This window comes from Anser cygnoides, chromosome 20 (assembly GCF_040182565.1).
Source record: "Anser cygnoides isolate HZ-2024a breed goose chromosome 20, Taihu_goose_T2T_genome, whole genome shotgun sequence".
NCBI lineage: Eukaryota > Metazoa > Chordata > Aves > Anseriformes > Anatidae > Anser > Anser cygnoides.
Window position 1 is genome coordinate 8889100 of NC_089892.1, and position 18810 is coordinate 8907909.

Sequence of the window (18810 nt, forward strand, 5' to 3'; positions counted from 1 at the left end):
CTTACACTCAGGGCCCTGATGCTGTAGAATTCTGAGCATCTCTCCGCCAGCCATTAACGGCAAGGGGCTCCCTTCGTCTTCAGTGGGGCCCCGAGGCTCTTCAGACCATTCCCAAGTCTCAAAACTTATCTGGGGCAGGTCAGGAGGAACCAACCTCACCACTCGCAGGCGAGTCTTTGAAGTAAACCACAGATACATGAAGAAAGGCAGTGAGCAGTGCCCCAGTTTGCCGGGTCTGTAATCATTCAAGTGACTGTTTAACACCGTGGCTCACAGTGGAGCTAGAGAGTTTCCCCACCTTTCTGTTTAATTAAAGTGCAAAATGTAATTGGTAATTTGTTTGGAGGTTCTCTTGGGATGCTGAAGTGCAGACCTGCTAAGGGAGCCAAGGCGACGCAGTGCGTGCGCCGAGGTGGATCTCACCCTCGGCACCTCGCGGCGTGCTGCCTGGGGCGTTCAGACGCAGCTCTCCTTCCCAGCCACCCGGCCCCGCTAGACCTGCTGCAACAGAATCAACCCATCTCTGAAAGGAAGGAAGGAATCCGCGGCTTTCATTTCTCTCCGGCTGTGCACGCCTTGAAAATCTTGATAAATGAAGGGGTTATGCACTGCCTACAAGACTGCTGACTGTACATCCAAGTTACCGTACTTCCACCACCCCGGTGGGGGGAACCCAGCTGGGACAGACCATGACCCCCCAACATCTGAGCACCAACAGGGCCGGGAGCGTGGACTGAGCCTGGAGCTGCACACTGCCCTCTCTTCCACTCTTTAAGCAGGAGCCCAGGTAGACCTGACACAGGGATCCCAAGGCATCACGCTGCAGGTACAATAGGCATGGAAGCCCACTGTTTCTTCCAAAAGTTGTACAATGCACAAAGAAGCTAACAACTATCTCTTCTTAGGCAGAAACAAGAACTCTGACTTACAGCCACCCCTCTGGCTCAGTGGCTGCTCCTGAACAGGGGCAAGTGGAGAATGCCAGGAACAAAGGGAGAATAAGGAGCAAGGAGGCACATGATGTGCTGGGTATTTTTCCCTGCAATGCAGTCTGTGCCCTGCATTCCCTCTCCTCAAGAGATGTTGAAATCCAACCTTGATTTGAATCCCATCAAAAAGTGCTAAATAAAACTCCCAGATCACAAATGTGCGCAGAGAAAAGCATTGCATGGGAGTACTTGCAAGGCAAGGTGACTACTGCCAAGCAGTCTCTGTATGAGTCTCCTACACATCCAGCTCCTGAGGATCATCCCCCAGAAGGGAAACTTTTTTTTTTAATTAAGGGAAGACAGGGTAAAAAAAAAAAAAAATCAAGAATCAAAACAGGGGTTAAATACAAAAAGGCCTAAAAAATTTAACTGAGCAAACATTTGGCAGAATATTTTTAAACTTTCTTTGGTGACTCTGGGACTGCAAGTGTGGGTGGAGGTGGAGTGTAAGCCCTGAAGAAATCCTTTCCCAGCCAGTTATCTGCAAGGCAATGTCAGTGTGCAGAGTTTTCTACTGTGCTAAGGACAGCAAGGGACTTCAAGTCCCAGCCAAGGCCAGGAAGGATTGTGCAAGCATCTTCCGGACTGCTCTCGTTGCCCCTCTCAGCACAGCAGTGGTGGACCAGTCTCCTAATTCTGTGGGGTCAGAAGCATGCAAAAAGTTTCTTTTTAAAGGGACCTGCATCTGTGAGGAGCTCGGCTCCCAAAATATCCTCCATGCTCATGCCTGGTTCCCAACTCATGCATTTTCCAGAGGTGGAAATCTTGCTTTGCTTCTTTCGAGCCTGTAAAGCCATTCCTCCCCTCACAGTGCTGGGGTGTCCGGAAGGAATCTGCCCTGCTCCCCCCATCACACCAACTCAGGTAAGAAAACCAAATCAGCAGTGGCAAGCAGAAGGAGCTAATCCACATCCTTTGCATAATCCTCCTGATCGTTCACCTTCTATTCTATTCTGCAATTCAGAGCGAGGGCTGTGCAATCCCTGCTCGATCACAACTCCTTTCTCCTGCTCTCCATGGGGCTAGTCTGCTGGGTGATGCACAGGTTTGGGGAAGGAGAAAAATGGAGAAAAGTGAGCCAGGACTAAAGCAGCCCTTCTCGCAGCAAAAACCAGACACACTGCTGCAAACTGCTCTCATTTAGCCAGGATGGTGTCTTCCTCAGCTATGCAAAAGAGTTGAAAGGAGAACACCGTGCACCAGCCAAAATTCTTCATGTAACAGGATGTCATCACAAAGGCAAGAGACATCAGAAATGTGCCAGATGACACCAGAATTTGACCTCTGAAGTGCTGCTGCGTTGGAACGCATCCCTCAAGATAGCCCCTTGGATCAACGTAGACCAGTGTGCGTTGAGAAAGTTGTTGTAGGTTGAAATTCAGAAGAAACTGGCTCCGTCTGCTGATATACTTTGTTGAGTCTACACTTCACAAAAAATGCAGTGGCACCATTCAAAGCATGAGCAACATAATTTATCATCAGCAAGATACCGTATATGCTCAAGTAATGGACACAATGTTACCCTCAACAGCCCAGGTGCAGCAGTTGTGCATGCCTGCTTAAAAATGTCAGAAATCTATTGCTTGCTATAAATCAGGACTGACGATTCTATAGAGGAAAATATCTTACTATTACCCTGACCATCTGGGTACCCATGTCTATTCCAACTCCTGTTTTGCCTGGGTCCCTTAGAAATATATCACAATTAGTAGAGAAAATACAGGACCAAAAAAAATCAAAACAACAACAAAAACACTGCAGATTTTCAAAGCAATTACAGGTCTAATTCTCAAGCACTTACATGTCATTGTCTGAACTAGGTTTTCAAATAATTTCAGCAACAGAACCAGCAGATTTTTAGCCCCATGCAACTAACTCCATTAGTTGACCCATTTTTCTTGTCCGAACAAATGGGAGAGAGTGCTGAAATCATGAAGAAATACAGATGGTTTCAAAATCTGGGGCTGGGAAATGCTGAACATCTTTTCATCAAAGTTGTCCTTTTACAATTTCTGATAGAAAAAATCAGAACATTGCACTGAAACGATCTTCGTTGTGTCTGAGACATGTTTGATCCCACCCGAACCCCAACACCCTCTCAGGAGACAGGTTGGATGGATGCTCGCTCACACACCACCCAAGGGGGATGCTCGGCTCCCCACTGGGACGGCGCCTCGCCTAACCGGCACTGCCGCGCGGACGTCGCTGGAGCAAGGGAGAACTCCAGCAACTGGAACAACGGCGACTCCAGCTCTGCAGCTCTTCCACGTTCACTTTCAGAAAGGAAAAGTAAGGAGCCTGGGAGGATGCATTACCGCAGGCATAGATTCCTCCATATGCATGTGAACTCAAGTAACCTCTTATTCATCCAGGCCCTAAAATAGGAAGGCATAGTTCTGGACAAGCATATTGATCTGGATTCCTGTAACTATCCCTTTGAAACACAAATAAACTATTGTTAAAAAAAAGCCAACAGATCTCAGTGTGTGCTCTGGTTCCTTTGCAATGTGTACTATCTGACTACAATCCATCTTGGCAGTGGAACAGCTACGCAGACGTTCTTCTGAGCCAGCTCTAATGCAAAGGGATGCCAAGTATGTCTTCCCTTTTGTATTTACAGTAACAGCTTCAGCTTTCCCCACCGCTGGGAGTGCTGTTGTGGATCAGCTGGCAAAAATACACTTATCTGAAAGGACCACTGCAATTCCACTTGAAGCTGAACTGTTTTGCAGGGGTTGTCGGCGGGGACCTTCTCCCACATTAATCTATAGTGAGTGATGCTGCGGTGCTGCGGCCGGCATGAGGCTGACGGCAGAGACTGTCTCTGCCTCCTCCCGGGCTGGACGACCTGCTGACAGACCGCTGGCCTCCTCCGCTCGGCTCTCACACCGCTCGGCTCTCACACCGCTCGGCTTTTGCAGGGAGGCTCCCTCGGGTCTGCCTGAGCCGTGCCAGGAACACCAGGGTGATGCGTGACGGAAGAGGGGCTGCGGATGTACCAGTGTGCGGCCGTGCTGGTGTGCAGACATACCAGTGTGTGGACATACTGGTGTGTGGACTTACCGGTGTGCAGACGGTTGTGTCGAGCAGTGCCGAAGGCCCGGCGGCACTATGCTGCCTCCAGGAGCCACCAAGGAGCGGGTGAGGACACGGGATGCCCACACAGAATTCCCTCCTGGGGGAGCAGGAGACAGCACAGGAAGGATTTAGTGAGCAACCCACACACGGGGTTGGTCCATGGCAGTAATATTTGCCAACTGTAGGGCTGCCTTGTGCTGCAAAGCCAAACCAAGGCGTCTCTGACTGCCTCCAACCCCAGAGCTGCCAGCGCAGCACTGGGAGAGAGACAGACAGGCCATGCGCTTCCATGAAGACTGCCAGTATCTGAGTAACAGAAAGTTTTGCTGCTGATGAGCTTAACTACACTCAAAACAAGAGCTAGAGACCACTTTTCCGCCGCCTTGCGCTGTGGGTAGACCCCCAGGTGTCAGCACTGCCCTAAGCAAAGCATCTAACAGGGCGCAGACGACAGGCCGACGAGCAGGGTGCTGAGCAGGACTACAATTGCCATTTCTCACTCAACATAGACGAGCAAATCTGCTCTGTATTTTGAGGGCACCCACCACTCCACATATCTTTTCTGAGCTCTTACACATGCACGACAGCCTGGATGCCAAGGCCTGACCATCCATGTCCTTTTCTGCACTTATATGAACGAATGAGACAAATCCCGCAGCAGCATGAGCAGGGCTTACCGCAGCCCTGTTGTATTCTTCCTCTTTGCCACATCTGCCCAGTTTAGTTTTACATTCTCTCTTAAAATAGACAGGGAATGCATAGAGGATTCATAGAACCAGACCCACGTAGGTTGGAAAAGACCTCTAAGATCATCTGGTCCAACCTCAAACTGAGCACTGCCAAGTTCTCCTTGACACAGGAGCTGAAGGAAGGAGAAATTTTTTTGTCTTTCTGGGATATATTCCTGGGTGTCAAAGCTCTAACAGGTCAGATGGGGCCTTGAGCAACATGGCCTAATGGGAGGTGTCCCTGCCCATGGCAGGGGGTTGGAATTGGATGATCTAAGGGCGCTTCCAACCCAAACCATTCCGTGATTCTGTGACTGTACAACATGAGGCAATCATTGAAGTCTGTGCAAAGGAATTGCAGGGAGCAATTTCCCAGTGGTAACAGCGAGCACAGCTCAGAGGAGTTTGGAGCACTGTAAATGTGAGACCAGAGCCCATGTCCTCTCCCTTGGAACAGGGCACAGCGACCCCGTGGCTGCCCTGTTGTGGTATAGAATAACGCTCAGATTTTGCCACAAAGCAAAAAGCCTCGCTAGGGGTTCAGAAGGACTTTTTGTTGTTGTTCTTTTAAGGTGGTAATTCATGTAAACAAACCACCCCCCACAACCATTTAACGTATAACGTATTATACCATTATCCTAATTTATATTTTGTTAAGCCTTAGGGGATTTAGCTGAGAACGCAGATCCATTGCAGCAAGTGCTGTAACAACACACAGTAGAAAGCAGTCCCTGCTTCAATGAATTTACAGTCTGAACAGACAAAAGACAGGAGAAAGGAAGAATTATTCTCCAGGCCCCACCAAAACAGCCAATAAACTTGCCCCCACTTCCTGCTGACTTGTGCTCCAGAACGTCAGCTTTCATTAAAAAAAGCAACAACAACAAAAGACATTTCTAGCTCCTGTGGTTGTAAAAAGACTCTTGAAGACACGCTAAATCAATGCAATCACATTTACCCAGCTATGCAGATGACTTTGGAACGAGACATAGCCATTCATCTCTGACAGGGCCCGAATAATTACAAGTTTCTGCAGCCACAGAGTTCTCCATTTCAGTGCAGCTTCTTTCAGTCCTTATAGCCCTGCCTTCCTTTGTCCTACCTGAAATTGTGACCTATCCTCCTGCTTTCTGGCCCCAAACCCATGTTACTGTGCAGCTTTCTGGTGCTATTACAGGCAGCTACAAGTTCTGGGTTCCTGAACTGGCATCCTTCTTACATTCAGCAGGAGGAGAAGCATTGCACGGTTATGAGATGGGAGTCTGAAGGGAGCTGCACTGGAGCCCAGGCCCAGAGGAACAGGCCAAGGTGAACAAACAGAGGAAGAAACAAACCAAAACCAACCACCACCATCCACAGCAAAACCTCCTCCCCAAAGTGTATGCTCATGAAACAGCCACAGCCTGGGGGACATGGGGAATTTCACGGGAAGGCAACAAGCCACCTTTACTGCATCGTTTATGTTTGTACCACCAAACACGTGAATCACTCATAAGCATCCTCGCTGCAAGAAAACTGTTGGTGTGGCTTTGAACAGGATGCCCATGAGCATCCTCACTGCACAGACAAAAAGAGCTCATGTGACTTCGAAGTCAGCGTTTGACCAAAACCAGATCTTCCTGAGTGGAACCAGCAGTGCATCCACTACGTCATCTTTTTGCAACAGGACATGGTGCATGCTGGTAAACCTTCCCACCTGTGTGGTTACACACAGGGAAAGCACAACGGGTCTTCAACAACAACAACAAAACACGCCTGTCTCCTCCTCTCGTCTTGAAAGGACACAGCCAGTCAAGGTGATGATGGGAACACTGCATACTTGGGAACATGCTGGAGCTTTCACCACCTGCTGGCATTCTCGAGACAGATCTAGCTCTGAAAACTTCACCTCCCCTGCCAGCAGGAAATAAATCTTGTGGTTTTAGAGTTGGAGAGTGAATCCATATTCAGTTAGGAATTTATGGTGACTTTATGGATCCCACAAATGCTTCACTACCACCATTTTCTGGAAACTGTACAATTCCTGCAGTTCATTCACTGCATTCAATTGCCTTTTTTCAGGGAAGCACTTCTAATTGCTTTTTTACAGATATGGGTTTCTGTAAAGAATAGAACATGGTTCATATCGTATAAAATGTTACCATAGCCTTTTCAACTATATATAGCTTTTATAGCTAGTTTTAATTTCCCCAGAGTATTCATCCCAAAGGGTCAAATCCATCCCTCGTGTAACTCCAATGGCTTCACATCAGAGTGTATTTTACGCAACGATCACAGCGCTACAATTCAAGCAACATTTTCTCGTACCATTTCTTCCATCTCACAAGGGCCCTTTCCTTTCAGCTGCAATGAAATGTATGGCAGTAAGCAAATACCTGTGCAGTCTGCACTGATTTACAGATTTCCAAGCACTGTTACCATCCCTTACGTCCCCATGGCTGTTTGTTTGTTGTTGGGTGGGTATATTTTGTTTTTAATATCGCAATGGATTGTTCCACTCTTTCCCTGGGAAACAGTTGTACGCATTTCTGCAACACAGGCACTGCAAAGCCAGTATCAATTTTCTTCCTTTATATTAGCCCCTCTGGTACCTTTACATTAACCCGGAATGAATCACTGGCCTCCCAGTCATTTCTTGCTACACGCAGTTTTGAGAAATGGCATAACTCACATTTCAGAGAAGGCCTGGTTTCCGCAGACGTGCTCCTCAACTGCCAAATAGCTGGTGCAACGGCTCATGCTTCCTCTGTGCACACATCCACCGGACGCCCAGACAGCCCCTGGCAACTTCTCCACTGTTTCTCCGAGCTCTGCTCTCGCTTGCCGGCACAGAAACCCCACAACAGCTGGTGCAGCACACCCAGGGAAGAGCGAGGTGACTCCAGTCGTCCCACCAGTATTATCTGTCCCACCAAACAGGGGCAGCTCGTGCTATCAGTTTTTGTGGCCAGCTCCGTGTCCTTCTATCCAAACTGTTCATCTTTTTCCTGAACCAACTCCGTTGCCCTGTACAGAAAGAGAAAACGCGCATGCTTACTCTGAATGCTTTGCAATGCCCTGAGCAGAAATAAGCTCCGTACCAAAACCGAAACAGACAAAAAAAAGCACACACAAGCAGAGCCAACATTTAACTGTCCATCCATGGCAAACTCTACGCGAGCTAATAATATAAAGGAGCCTGTAAGTATGTGTTGGACCGGTGAAATGTGAGTTGTGTTCAAGGCTGGGCCAGACTCAGATGGATGAGAGAGTCTTTAACCCATCGGAAAATCCGATGCTCAGCGTATCCTTCACAGTGTTTAGGGAAATAGGGGAATACAAGGGACATGTTTGTGACCTGGGGGTTTGAGTCCTGCCTGATGCAGCAATGTACACTCCCTTCACAGGGGACCCAGAGCAGACAAAAGTACCTGATGGTCAAGCCTGAATATTTGTCTTATTCCTCTGCATTTCCACTCTGGAAAGACCCATGTCAGATTTGCTGACGTCAGCATCTCTGCTGAGCCCTTCTAACTCGCTAAGGGAACAGTAGCAGCACCGGAGAGACACCAAGAGACCCAAAGGCTGAGGGGCATCTAAAAAGTGCGCTGCCGTGTGCCAGAAAAAAAATGAAACTAAAGTAATTATTTAAGGAGCAATAAAAACAGTGAAAAGAACTAATTTTAAATAATAGGGCCTAGAAGGGAAAAGACACATTTATTATTTTTTTTTTTTTACATCTTCCTGGTCAGAATTCTCCTGTCTTCATCAGCCATGCCCTCCACGCTCAGAAGTGTTGTTGTCCTCAGTTTATTCAAGAGAAACTGGGGCATAATGGAAGTTGTTTTTGAGAGGTCATGCAAGGTTTGTATGGCAGAGCAAGAATAAAATATTTACAGCATTAAACATCCAGTCCTTTTCTCCTTAAGGCACCGGCAGGCTGAGAGGTATTGACTTCTTACAGCAAATCTGTCTTGACAACTACAGTAAATCCGTCTCACGACAAGGGTGTTAGCATCAGCCCACTACAGTACATGACATAAATCTATCCCTTATAGTTTGAGGAACAGGTGTAGATTTGGGTATTAAAAGCATGGAAACCTCCTGTTATAAAACCCCAAACCTCATGAAACACATCTGTTTCATTTGGGGTCTGAGGTCCAGATAGCTGAGGTTCACAAAAACTTTGGTTGGGGTTAGTTCAGTTCAGAAAATTTGGTTTGGAAAACACAAGACAGAGATTCACAGAGCACAGTTTTGGTCCGTACATTGACACGAATTTTTTATTGCCTTTGGACAACTGATCTCTTGACCATCACATCCGAGTAGGTGCCATCAGGTCTCCTTAGCTTGTAGGTTCTTCATGGGGAAGACCGTCTCTACAGGAATACACAGTGCCTGAAGACCTCAAGCCCTGAATAACATCTGGAAGTCCGATCGCTTAAAACACAGCTTAAAATACCATCAGACACACTCTGATAGCCTGCACAACTCCAGTATTAGCTAAGGTTTGATTTGTTGTTTGCTTTCTCCGTGACAATTCTGGCTGGGATCCCATGGAATACGCCCAAGGTCTGCCGATGATGGGGAGCCAGCATGAAGTGCAAAACCCCAAATCCCTCAGTCCGTGCTGGTGCCACAAACTCCCTGAAGCCGCAGAGCCCACCTCGCCTACACCGCTTACGGTCACGGGCGATGCACGTCCAGGGGGTGGCTACGAAACAAAGCCGAGCATACTTAAAAATGAACGTGTTAACTAGTAATTCAAGCTGCATTAAAAGGCCAGTGTGAGCTCTCCATTGGTAATACACTGCATACATTTGTCAACCAAACACAAATCCATTTGAATAGATTTCTTGTGGCCTGTTATTTATGAGGGGAAAATATCCCCTGGTCTCTGGGCTGATGAGAGCCCATGCTTTCCTTTTTAATCTTAACTGCCTATTATTAGCAGCCCCGGTTATAGAATGCCCCTCTGCCTTATATATATATTCCAAGTACCCCCAGTTTTCCACTCGGCATGGGTATGCGGCAGGGGAAGACACAGAGCACTCAATTACTGGCATTTCAATGTGCCTTTTGCAGTACACTCCTACACTTGGGATAATCTAATTACACAGGGCAGAAACCTCACCCAACCATATATTTTCCTTAGACCCTGTTGCCACCAGTTACTTTTACTCCTCATTGAAACAGAGTCCCCCTCTTTTTTTATTTCCTTCTTCTTTTTTTTTTTTTCCACATCGTTAAAAATTTATTATTTAGACTGATGATGACATCATCTGGAAAGGGACCCAGGCTGTGGTCATCAGGGCCTTTTTCTGCATTACAGAGAAGCAGTTTCTCCTCTCTCCCTTGCAGATCATTAATTTTTAAAATAGAGCTTTGCTTTAAATATATACAGCTCATTTTGCTTTCGGCTGATGAGTCAGAGCTGTCTTTCACCCAGGTCGGGTGCCCCCCATGCCATGCTTCCTGCCCAAACCAGCAGCATGTTCCCTGACGGAGCCCCGGCTCCAGGCCTCTGCAAGGAACAGGGAGGGATTTTCTGCATAAATAACCAAATAATTGCATTTGCATCCACCCAGCTTTGTTCCCCCGTCCATCCTGAAATGGCCTGGCCCTGCAGGTCCTCCTCAGGCCTAGGAGCTCATGGGCTTTGCCCTCAGATGTTTAAGGGAAGACTCTATAAGATTGCTTTTCCACGAGGAAATTGAGCAGTAGCATGGGCACAACTCACCACACCACGCTGAGCTTTTATGGTAACTACCCCATGAATCCTGCACCACCCCTGTGAGAGCTGTGGTTTCCTCTCCACAGAAGGCCAGAAGTCAGGTGTCTGGGTTGTCTGTAGAATTACCCAAGGGATTAACAAAGCAAACACTAACCGTGGGCATTCACTGCTTCTGTCCTAGACCTGCAGGGCTCGATCATCTAGGTGGAGAGAGCAGGTATGTGTGTGGGAGCAGCCCAGCTCTGCAGGAGGACTTGCAGCAGGACCAGCACCCGAGGTGGCACCCAGAGCCCTCAGAGAGACGTCGATGCATTGAGAGATGTAGAGCAACGGGAACAGGCACCTTGCTGAAGGATCCTGGATGGAGCAGGTGGAGCCTGGCAAGGGGGGAGCTGCAGAAATGTGCCCGAGGAGTCCTTGCTTGCAGGAACACCTCTGTCTCTGCAGACCCCTTCGCCCAGACCTCACCTCATTGGGAATGGATCTGGGTAGTGCAGTTCTGCATTCACCCACTTAAACTTTAATCCAGCCCTAAATCAAAGGGCAGTAGTTGCAAAATGTATTACCTGAGGGTGGGACCGTGATTTTTCTCAGCTGAGCGTATTTCTTCATCCCTGAGCATGCACAAACATTTGCAAGCGTTTCTCTTACCGAAGGCAGTATCTTTCTGCTTGCTAGTTCCCTCAGATAAAATAGGTTTTATCACCCCCATACACATCTGGGTATTCACAGAAGCATATGGGAGCGCAATGGATGTGCCACCTTGGAAACACTTTAACATGACATTGTAATTTAGGAGGAAGGGAAAGGGCATGTCTTATCTGAATGAGGATGCAGGACACATTCAGAGAACGGGGATGTAAACACCACTTAATTTTAGATACCCATCTTAGCCTAAATTACGAGACTAATCTCTTGAGACTTCTTGTATATTTGTAGGAGAAAAAAAAAAGCGTACTTTCAGATGTCAAGTTAGAGAAGAAACTTAATTTAGATGCACTCTCCCTCCATTGACTAAATGGAGAAAGAAAGGGATGGAGGGAGCCTCCTAAATAAGCTGCAATCCTTATAAATAGCTGCAATCAGCACAGAGGAGAGTCGCTCAATAAGTGTCTGACCAGGGCAAGGTGTTGCTCATCCAGCACAGGAAGAGCTGCCATGGGTTCTTTAATGAGCACAAGTGGCTTCAGCTTTGGTTTTACATTTACTCCAAGCACAACACCAGTCCTCCAACTGGGCTGGGGCACGAGTTCAGGACAGGTCCACGAAGAACAGTGCTCACCATTCAATGGTCTCCAGCTATTACTTTCTTTAACGCCTTGTTTTTCACTGAATTTTCCACATCCTAGAACAAGCCCATCCCTTAGCTTATGAGCTCTCAGAAGCTACTGAAATCCTAGCATGGTATGCATGGATTCAGGTTTAAGAAAAAGAATATGACAGTCCTTTATAATGTCATTATATTTTCTATAGCTGTCTAGTCAACAGGAGGGCTGTCGAAGTTTGTACACAGAAAACAATGTCATGCAAAGCTTGTCAGAAGAATGTGAAAAAGTCAGAAGGATAAACTAGCTGTTATGTGGACTTGTGCTTTAACATTTTCTTGGATTCAGTGATGCAGTAACACAGTTCACCAAAATCCATCAGAGCAATCCACAGTGCCTTGCTCCCTCTCAAAATCATTGCCCTCCCCTCCAGCTCCTCGACCTGACCACTTGCAGGTCCAAAGCTCCTCCTTACCCTTCAAGCTTCCACAAGATAATCTATGGAGCACTGAGGAATCCTTCCTTCAGGGCTGAAAAAAAGCATAACAGACAGGAGGAGATGGAACAAAGAACAGAGGCAGGCGTCAAATACATTTCACTGCACCTACTTGGAGTCCTAACTCTAAGCAGTATTCTCCTGACACAATTTCTCTAAGGAATGGCGAGGGCTGAGAAAGAAGGGTAAAATGCTGTGTGGTAATAAATGGAAAAGAGCAGCCTGGAAGACAAACTCGGGGTGCAAGTAGGCTCTGTGCTATGGAAATATTTGAGGGGGGAAAAATCTCCATTTCAAATTGCAGCAGAGAGCCTGCTTCAGAAGTCACTGCTTTATCTCCACCTCTCATTCTTCCACTCACTTCCGAAGCTCCAACCCTTTCCTAGCCCTCCCGTTGCCCCCACGGAGGACGGCCATGCCTCCCCACCGCTTCTTACGGTCCTGCGGGCACCCTCCTGTCCTCGGCCAGTGGCCTCCCAGCAGGCCTCAGCGTGCTGCTGGAGGACAGGACGGCTCTATACGCAGCAAAAAAGAAGTTAAAATGAATTAGATTACGGTCATATTAATTCAGGGCAGCCACCCAATCCTTTCATTAGCTTGATTCTCCTGCTACTGAAGCAATCTATAAATGTTATAAGCTTTAAATGCTTTCTGTACTTTAAGCTTCATAGGAGACTACTACTATTAACAGTTACACAAGTTGGGAGGAAAGGGGGATGCTATACAGGGTTATATATGAGCCTGTCACGGCCGTGAATACACAACGTTATGCTAAACATTCCCAGAACTCGGGACGAGGCTTCCAAACACTTCACATCAAACAGCTCCCAAGGTGACACCTCAGGCCGCGTTTCGAGAGCGGTCCCGGCCCCCCCAGCGCTGTGTGAAACCCCCCCGGGGCTGTGTGAAGCCCCCCCACCTTCCTGGCCATTTGCTGCCTCAGAAGGAAGCGCTACGGGACGGTGACCAGGCCTGGCACACCCAGCGACTCAGCCTAACCCTTCACGGCGCAGCCCAGACAACCACAGGCGTGCGGTTTGCACAAAGTCCCTTGAACTTCTGAACTCTACTTTTTTTTCTGTTAGGTGGGGAATTAAGTGGACTTAGTCACACAGAGCTTCAGTCAGGGGTCTTTGAAGCCCTGAGCTGGCAGCGATAACGCTTTGCGTGTATGTGCGGGGAGGCATTTCTGCCTCTCAGCCCTGAATACCACGTCCTGCTTCTCAATGAGAAAAAAAAAAAAAACAACAAAAAAACAGGACTGAGGGTAGCAGCCTTCATATGGCAATGAAATCACTTCTTCCTAATCACCATTGGAGCCTCAGCAGCAGGAGACCATCAGGTCACAACCTAATACCTTTTCCAGTCATAAATTTCTAGATATCTCCAGTAACAGGTCTGTTCTCCGTTTACTGGAGCTGGGCTTTTTTTGTTCATTTTTCTCAGAACAGCCTTATGGAAGAGTGGCTTCTTTACAGGCAGTACCCCGAATTTATAGAGCTTTATCCCTGCCACTGACTGACCATTAAATTCCGTATTTACATCTATAGCCAAATGGGTAAACAAGTACATACAGTAATTTCAAAAGTCAAATCTCCATTAACTTTTATGTAACTGAAGATGAGATGAAAGCACATAGGCATCAAGCCTAGCTTCGGGGTGCTTTCCAGGAATGAAACTATGCTGCTTTGTTACCTTCCATAAAGAGGATCAGGAGGAAAATTATCATTAGTTTCACTCCCTTTTTATAAATGAAGAGTGTTTTTCTAAGCCAATGTTTTCCCGCTACCAATGCCTGTGTTACCTGCCTATGCCCGTTCTCAGCCTTCCACCTGCGCAACAGAAAGTTTCACAAAACCAGAATAGGATATGTTTCGTAACCAAAACACACAAGAGCAAAAGGGGAAAAAACAGAAGCACTTGCTCACAGTAATAGCTATTTTCCTTTCCTCTTAAAGCAACACAATGAAGCAATTACTGCACGCTATACTTCCCCGGGCTGCTGCAGCCAAAGCAATTGGCTGAGCGGTGCGGAGGGGGCTGGAGGTGTGGCAGAAGGACAAGAAACAACTCCTACCAGATATGATTCACTAACAACAAAAACATCCCCATGGTACCTCTTACTTTTCATAGGATGAGGACAGGTTTTCCACCAGCAGGCTTTTCCGATTAGAGGAATTTTTCTGTAATGGGATTGATGACATAGGTGTCAGTATGAAAATAGGAAGGACCTCAAAGGTTACGGCTAAGCTGGGAGTCTCCTTCCACCTGAACCGCTGCAGATTCTCAGAAAACTCCTTGTGGTCTCAGGAGGATGCACCAGATGGGAAACCCTCTAATTTACTTGAGAAAGGAGAACGCTTTCATGGGCAATTATCTCTCTGGAATTAAACCGAATGGAGATATATGAATAAACACAGACCGGCCCCCGTCAGGCGAGCCACCGTGTCTCGCACGCACACGCACCGTCTATTGCTGGACACGTGGAACGAGGAACTGACGGATGAGACCAAGGAACACAACATAAATTAGAAATAGATTAAAGAACATCATGTAACTGTGCTCTGTCTCCAGGCATCAAACTGTGTGAATCATCAGACCCACTTTATACATGTATATTCTAAAACATGGTTTTAGTTCTGATGGCCTTTGGCACACAGCTTTGGTATGAATGTGCCTGTAAACTTGCATTTGTTTTAACAGTATTAAAGGGGGAATTGGCAGCAACTTCTACATTTAGCTAGCTTGGCACTTTCTTTTATAAAGATTCTTTAAGTCTTTTTTTAGAAACTTAAAAAAATTATATGAGACACCCTCTATAAAATTAAATTGAAGGACAGGCATGTGGGAGAGAAATACTATTACGATTTTTCTCCATGTCAGCAGGCTCTAATAGCTCCATGTTTTGCATTATAACACACGAGCGTTTGTAATTGTCTCTCGCAGAGATGAGCATTTGATGAGATGTAGCGCTGAGGTTAGGGGTGTCGGAGATGCCTGTCTGTTATCCCAGGGAAGCTTTCATAATAGGCAGGTTGTTGTACCTCAGTAGGGAGCCTAATGCCACAACACTGAATGCAGTTAAAGCTCATGTTGGTCTGACAAATGACTAAATTACAGTATAATACATTTGAAGCACTATTTCAATATAAAGTTACATGTTTGTCAGACTTTGACTCGCTCATGCTCCTTGCAGCTCGCAGTGTGCACAACCAGAGATGTGAGTGGTACGTCTCGGAGCCAGATTTTTTTCAACCATCAACCAGTGGGTAGCATTCCTGTAAACAATTAAGCAGATGACTTCTTCCCAACCAAAGCTGTACTACCACAGCAAGTGGAATGATCGTTTTACACCCAAAATGTGCTTTGGATGAATAAACAAAGAGAAGCATGAAACTAAAATACAAAATGTTAATATTGCCTGACTTTTTTTTTTTCCTTTTAATAGATAACAGAACAATGTCAAAAAGCATGAATAACAATTTAACTGCCCTTTCAAATGAATGAATCAGCCATAGGATAAGGGTCTATTAATTCCAGATTTCTAGTAATGCATAAAACCAGATCTAGATAGAATAATTCATAAAAGAGAAACAACACCCATGGCATTGGCAGGAACAGTGCGTGTTGTCAAAAATGGCAGGAAATTTCATAAAACTGCTACAATAAAATAGCTCATAATAAAGACTTTTATCTTATAAAAATACAAGAAAATACACTGAAACACAGAATTTAAAACTAAAAAATATCTTTTATGCCTACATTTATTTTCTATCCTTTCTGAAATTGTTTCCAAACTTGTTACAGTGAGGAGTTCGAGAGCGGAGGAAACAGGAAAACATTTTCTCACTTTTTTCCTTTCTCCAAATCTCATACACTTGATGGTATTTAGAGAAGAATGAGGAATTTGTATCAGCTCAGTCCATCAATTACAAACCAGTCAGTCTAACCTAAACTTGACATTTATCATTTGTGGCTATTCCACCCCAAAGCAAGTGTGAAAGACACAAAAGGTTCTCACTCAAATGAGTATGCGTCTTCTATACACTTGTTACTGCAAATGTGGTACCTTAACTGAGCAGCAAGAATCACACTCGCCTGTTAAAGCCATTTAAGAGCACGTTGCCCACTAATGTCGTATTGAAATGTAGCAATATTCAGTTCTGTCTTAAAAGATGTGCTGATTCATTGATGCTTATGCTTTCACTTCAATAGCAAATAGCTGGGTTTGTCTCAAATAAACACATACAAATAAATATGTCAATATATTATGTTTTGTGTACTTAATTTTCATACCAATGGGAAAGAAGTTATAAGGAAAGTAGTTTGAGGATGGTCAAAGAGAATTGCAATTAATCTGCCAGAAAGAGTTATGGTAAATATTATTATTATGATTATTAATGATTTGTAAAGCACTGTAAATCTCCATGACAGTAATTATGATGCTTTGTATATATAAATTTGGCATTCTGCATATACAAGCACTTGGGCTTGAACTCTTCCTAGATCATTAGGAAATCAGAGGTCATATCATCGGTCACTTGAAAAGTAATTTCCTGCAGATTTGCAGGCAATGCTCAGATTTGCCCTCGCTGTAAAAAAGGTATTAATGATTTCTCCCCAGGCAAACAAGCTGAGATGGAGGCTGTGATTAGCAGCCTTTTAAGTACAGCGACCCAGAGCTGCAGGAGAGGGAGCGAGGCCGGAGCCCCTTCTGGGTCACCATCAGGAAAACGGGCTGGGTACGGTCTGCGGGACGGGGAAGTGGCAGGCGGAGGGCCCACGTTCTGAACATGCTGGTGGAGTTTCCAAAGATAAACTGAATCTGTAGAAAGCATTAATCTTCAGGGGCCTCCTCTTGGCTACATGTCACTTAATGTATTGAGAAAGGCGGTGGGATTGAAATGATCTGTCGTTCTCATGCTAATCCTCCGTGTGGAGGAAACTCTCCAAGAGTGGGGTCTGCTTCTTCCAAACCCCCAGTTCTCAAGGCCTAGGCTCAGGTTTTTGGTAATCTGTGACTCCAGGTAGGGAATTCCCACAAAGCACGACTTGCTATTAAAAGAGGAGAGAGGCAGGTTCCTATCTCCTCTTGCAGGGGATCAATAACCTTTCTTCTGGCAGCGGTTCAGCTGCACTTGGTGCTCTGCCTTCTTTTTCGGTAGATTCCTCCTCTGGTGATAAGCAAATACGACATTACAAGTCAATTCCATCGAAGATTAAATCCAAGTCTCCTCTGCTCAGCCAAATAAGCAGTTTCTGCAGTCTAAATGCCAGACAGAAAAAATTCACCTATTCCGCCTCCCCTGCCTTTCATCCCAGCCAGGAGCACTGCTCCCCGTGTGCTTGCAGGAGCACCCATGGGAGCAGGGTGTGCTCGGGGGCCGGCAGCTTGCAGCCACCCAAGCGAGAACCGCTCCTGCGAAGATGTGCACGCTCGCAGGTTCATCTACCAGTGGTGTCTGCAAAACCAAGGAGGAGGATGGATACTGAATCTCCCCACTCTACACTGGCTAAACCAGGAGTGCCCACTCAGGCTGGGCTCTGACATGACATTATTCCTTGATCAAAAAAATACAAATCCTAAAACCGCTAGGTGGACTTTATCCACCATATTATGACTGAGTTCAATGGCCTTGCAAGTCCAAGCCTTGGAGTGATGGCTTTACGGGAACATCAAAAGCAGCGAGGGCCTGACCAACCCTCCTGGATGCGTGCACACTTCTCCTACAAGGAGCCGAAAGCGGCTGCAGGCGGCGTCCATTGGGAGCTTCCCAAAAGAGAACCCTTCCTGAATTATGAGCGGGCCCACACACGCACACACTCAACTTCACAGTCCATTGCTTTCCCAGGAGCGGAGTCTGTGCTGTCTGCACCAAGGCAATATATCTCTTTATGGCCTGCCAGTGACTTTACAGAGAGATAAACAAAGCTTTTAAATCAAAAGGAGACGGAGCAGAAGAAAAAAGTTTGGCACCCCAGAACACAGGCTGCTATTTATTTTTTAACCCTTCACAACAAACAGGAAAGCAAGGAGTTTCTTGTGCAGAATCTGCCAGCTGACTGCCATGGGAGAAACTGGAAACCCAAGGGTGAGAATTGAAAGAATTCTCCTAAATTTTAAAATGTATGGCAAAATCTCTGTTCAGGGAAGCATGGGCCTATGTCCATTCAAATTAATCTGAGAAATGGATATGCCACTGAATTTACCTGTAGGACAAGCTGTCTTAAAGTACAACGTTTCTTGGTCTGCTAACCAAGGATGTGATGTGAGACTTCTTTGCCTCACCTACACAGACTGTCAGCTGCTGGGGACAGGACAAGGAGGAACATCTGCTTTAAGCATGTAGCACCACCAACAAGAACCTCATATGAATAACCACCAAATCATCACATATTGTCCTGAGCAGCTTTTAAACTGTGGTCATATAATAGCAAGCAGGACCTTAGCTCCATCAATGTCTGGATTTAATCATCTCAGAGTCGAGTGGAAAGTTGAGTTTTCAAAGGAATAAAAATGCAGAGCTGCTGTGAGTAGGAA

General features: G+C 46.2%; 1 protein-coding gene across 1 annotated transcript in view; it reads right to left on the reverse strand.

The window, feature by feature from the left end:
• PAPPA (pappalysin 1) overlaps window positions 1–18810 on the reverse strand; it is a 362370-nt gene that overhangs the window by 226932 nt on the left and 116628 nt on the right. The window contains exon 4 of the mRNA XM_013182853.3: window positions 7467–7801. The gene's annotated coding sequence lies outside the window, so the exon portion shown is untranslated. The remainder of the gene's footprint in view (window positions 1–7466; window positions 7802–18810) is intronic.